Raw genomic sequence first — 5,365 nt, forward strand, 5'->3', positions numbered from 1 at the left:
GTAGCGAAGTGAGGGATAACTTGCTGAATGTAATTTGCTGAAGAAAAGTGTTCGTAATAATTGAAGAAATCCTTTGTTTTGGTGATTAATTCTCATCAAGATAGACAAGGGAGACAACTCTGAAATCATTTTTTTTTTTTAAATCTTATACCTGTTTCACTGACTGAACTGTGGATATGCTGGGGCACTGCCTTGAAGGGTTAAGTCGACCAAATTGACCCCATTCCTTATGCTTTCTCTTAGAGTCTGGTCTGGTGCTTATTTTATTGGTTTCTTTCTTTTTTTTTTTTTTGCTGAACCACGAAGTAAATGGAAATGTAAACAAACCAACCATGAAGCAGTGATGGGGTACAGACAAAACAACTTAAATATACACACATATATATATGCATACGCACACACAGATATAAACACACACACCGACACACACATGTGCACACACACACACACACACCTGCATGCATACACATACACCTATACACACACATTAACCCACATGCATGCACACACAGACACACAAGTATGGATGTGTTCAGTGCATGCCAAATTATTCCATTCAGATTTTGGTTCTTATTGTTAACCGTATTAACCTCACCACCTTTGTCTATTCACATGGGGTCCCTTCCTTCACACGGGGTCCTGCAAACTCAGATGTGGGCTACAATGTAAAATAAGAACACATCAATAGTGAGAGAACAAAGAACATGGGTTAACACATGATTCTCATTTATTTCATTGTCTATTTCATCATTTTTTTTTCCACTACTTGGTAACACATGCTATCCTTATGAGGTGCAGGTATGGATTGCATCTATTATGTGACATCACGTGTGGCAGAAAACTGAGATAGATGTAACAAAAGAAATAAAGGCACACAAAGTTCAGGCTCTCTCTCTCGTTCTCTCTCTCCCTCTCTCAGTATATATATATATATATATATATATACTAGCAGCTAAGCCCGGTTTCACCCGGTTTCACCCGGTTGGTTTGGATCATGTGCCTGTAAAACCTGCTCTGTGTAAGTATTTGACTTGTTTGGGCATGCTTACATAAAAGACAATTTTAGTATGACTTTTTTCTGTCAAAACTCTAAAAATAACAACAAAAAAACACCAATAACAACAAAAAAATTCAACCAACATTCAACCAAATCAAAAAATAAACCCAAATACTAAGCGAACAAAGATGAACCATCCCACTTCCATTGCGGACGTGTGTATGCGTGCACATGCACACACACACACACACTCACACACACACATACACAAACACACACACACACACCCACGCATACATTCACATACCCCCCTTTTACACACACACACACACACATATTCACACAGAGTTGAAACGCTCATCCCTTCCTTCCTTATTCGTCAATGCATCCCTTCCTTTTTCATTCATAAACACTAGAGTATTATAGTAAATTATCTCAGTAACCATAGGAGCTATGAAAATAATACAAAGCCCAGCATCACCACTGGATCATTCTATGCATCTGTGTAATTTTTCGTGCAATTCCACCCGGCCATTTGACCATGAATCCCAAGACAAGAAAGGATATGTATAGATATATATATAGTCAGTTGAGGATACAGTGTCCTCTTTAGGGTTTATAAAATACAGAGATCAACTGGTGTTATCAATGATATATTGGGAGAATTCTCTCAATATATAAGGATAAACAGTCTAATATACAATTATTACTATGTGAAAATGGAGAAAAAAATATTCTGAATACTTACCTTATTCGTATCACAATATGAACAAAGCAAATAGTTTAATACAAATAAAATTTAAATGAACACAGGAGTGGCTGTGTGGTAAGTAGCTTTCTCACCAACCACATGGTTCTGGGTTCAGTCCCACTGCATAGCACCTTAGGCAAGTGTCTTCTACTATAGTCTCGGGCCGACCAAAGCCTTGTGAGTGGATTTGGTAGACGGAAACTGAAAGAAGCCTGTCGTATATATGTGTATATATATATATATATATATATGTATGTGTGTATATATGTATGTGTGTATATGTTTGTGTGTCTGTGTTTGTCCTCCCAACTTCGCTTGGTTCAGCAAAAGATATTGATAGAATAAGTACTAGGCTTCCAAAGAATAAGTCCTGGGCTCGATTTGCTCGACTAAAGGCAGTGCTTCAGCATGGTCGCAGTCAAATGACTGAAACAGGTGAAGGAGTAAAGGAGTATACATTAATGTAAGATAAAATAAAATATATTCACACTCAATATATATATTATTGCAAGCTACAAGCAAGGAAGAGAGCTCTCAACTTTTCTAGCTCAGAGAATACCAGAGCATGTGTTGGTTTGTTTATGTTCCAATAACTTAGCAGTTTGGCAAATATATACAAAAAAGTGTATGACCACAGGATTGCACCTAGAAAGTTCCCCTCCGAGGTACAAGTCCGGGCAAGGTTGTTTATGGAAGAGCAGCAATTGCCCATGCATACCAGTCTCCCCTTCGATGTTATATGAGGGAAAGGCAATCACCAATACAGCCAGGTACCTGTGATGCTGCAACTCATTTCTACAGCTGAGCGAACTGGGGCAATGTGAAATAAAGTGTGTTGCTCCAGAACGCAACACACAGCCCAGTCCTGGAATCAAACTCACTAAGCTCAAGATCATGAGCTCAATGCTCTAACCACTAAGCTATGCACCTATAAATGCACCTGGCAAATATAGGCTGATAGAATAAGTACAGGAGTACATGGATTAAAAATATTAAGGACAAGTACTAAGGTCAATTGGTTCATTGAAATCCTTAAATGCTATGCTCCAGCATAGCCACTGTCCAGTGACTGAAACAAACAAAAGATATATTCTTTTACTTGTTTCAGTCATTTAACTGTGGCCATGCTGGAGCACTGCCTTTAGTCAAACAAATCAACTCTAGGATTTATTCTTTGTAAGCCTAGTACTTATTCTATCCATCCCTTTTGCCAAGCCACTAAGTTACAGGGACGTAAACACACCAGCATTGGTTGTCAAGCGATGGTGATGGTGGCGGGGACAAGCACAGAAACACACACACACACATGCACACACACACACATGTACACACACACACGTACACAAATATACGTCTACCAAATCCACTCACAAAGCTTTGGTCAGCCTGAGGCTATAATAGAAGACACTTTTCCAATGTACCATGCTGTAGGACTGAACCCAGAACCATGTGGTTGGGAAGCAAGCTTCTTACCACACAGCTGAACCTGTGCCTATATATCTATATATATCTTTCCTCTATCTTATACCTTTATCTAAAGGCGGTGCTCCAGCATGGTCGCAGTCAATGGCTGAAACAAGTAAAATAACAAACGAATAAAAGAATACACACACACACACACACACATGTATTGGGTCATCCCATAAATAATGCAGTTTTTTTATACTTCTTTTATTTTCCAAAATTGAGCCCTTTTTTAATCTAAAATATACTCTCCTTTATTTTCTACAATGCTCTTATATCTGTCTGGTAAACTTACAAGGCCCCCCATCCAAAATTCACTTGTCCATGATGAAAAATGCTCCTCGAGTACTGTTCTGACCTCATCTACAGAATTCATATTTTTCCTGTCCAAATGATTTTGAAGACTGCAGAATAAATAATAATCAGATGGAGCAATGACCAGCAAATATGGTGGGTGAGGCATCGTTTCCCATTCAAACTGCTCCAGCCTTTGGAATGTCATCCTCACTGTATGTGGCCAAGCATTATCCTGTTGGAAGAAAACCTTTTTGTCTTGAAACCAAAGATGGCTTAATCTGTTCAAGCTGCTCGCAGTAGATCTCTGTTGTTATTGCTTGGTTTGGGTTTAAATGTTCAAAGTGGACTAAACCTTTCATATCCCACCAAACAGATAACAACACCTCACGTGGGTGAAGACCTTCTTTAGCTTGGGATGCTGGTGTTTCTCCTTTCCCTACCCACTGTCCTTGGTGCTTGACATTTTTATAGAGAACCCATTTCTCATCACCAGTCACTATTTGGTCCCCCAAAAAAGGTTCATTCGTGAGATGTGACATCAAAGAAGAGCACACATTCACTCTCTGCACACGATTAGACTTGGAGAGTTTGTGAGGAACCCATTGACCCAATTTGTTGACTTTTCCAATGGCATGCAGGTGTCGATGAATGGTTGAATGACCAAATACAAGCTTCTCTGCTAATTCCTCAACAGTTGCAATGAGATTTTTCTCCACCAGAGTGTGCATCGAGCTCTACAGATCTTCCAGGATGAGGGTCATCTTCTAGTCTCCACTTTTTGGCTCAGAATTTCTGGAACTACCGTTGACATTGACTTATTCTTATTGTCTGATCCCATATACTGCCTTAATATTCCTCGCACTTTCTGTTGCATTGTTGCCTTTATTGAACTCATAAAGCAAAATATGCCAAATATGCTCCTTTGTCACTACTATCATAGCTTTGAAAAAATGACTGCTAAAATCGAACTGCACTCTTCAAAACTTGCACTAAGAATAAGTACACTGTAAAATTACTACCCGCTTTTATAACAAATTGATGCAGATAGTTTATCCCATCCTACTCTGACTTTTAGTTCATGCAATTGAAAAAACACATTAATTATGGATTGGCTTGGTGTGCTGAAAAGTTCCTGGCTTTGAGTAAAAGAAAATACCGGAGGATAAGTTAATTATGATTTTATGGAACATATTCCTCTCCCAAATTCACACATTTATTGCAGCGGTACTTCAGTTTGTCTAAGCCCTGTAAAAGGACTGGGAAGATTGGACCGCCAACCAGGCTTTTCATGATATCCTTAAAGCCAGGAACTTTTCAGCACCACCTCATATTATTGCCCATTGAAAATGGAAGATAACAGAGGGAAGGCAAGTTTAGATCTCAAACTAGTGATGTATTTAAGAATTGGAATTTGCTCTTGTTCTTTACCTCTTCTTTAAGCATACCATACAATACGATGGGGTGGAAGGAAGAGGAGGAGAGAGTGAAGGGGAGAAGAGATAGAAGTGTCATAATTAGGGAGGAAGGGTGAAAGTGGGGAAAGAGAAAAGTGTGACAGTTGGAGAGAAAGTGAGAGAAAAGGAGGGGAAGAGAAAAAAATGAGTGAGAGCTGAGGTGAAAGAATGAGTGAAAGTAAAGGAGAGAGGAGAGGACAAGAAAGAGAATGTGTAACAATAGGGGGGAAGTGAGAGGGCGAGAGAGAGAGTGTGTGTGTGTGTGTGTGTGTGTGTGAAATAAATACATAGGTAAAGAATCTAAGAATCTGATAAAGAGCTGAGGATTAAATGGTCTGAAACAACTTGAGTCAAGTTGCTTAAGAAAAGTAAAAAATTCACCCTTTTCCTCATTCTTTCTTT

This window comes from Octopus bimaculoides, chromosome 4 (genome assembly GCF_001194135.2).
Source record: "Octopus bimaculoides isolate UCB-OBI-ISO-001 chromosome 4, ASM119413v2, whole genome shotgun sequence".
In the NCBI taxonomy this organism is placed as follows: Eukaryota; Metazoa; Mollusca; class Cephalopoda; order Octopoda; family Octopodidae; genus Octopus; species Octopus bimaculoides.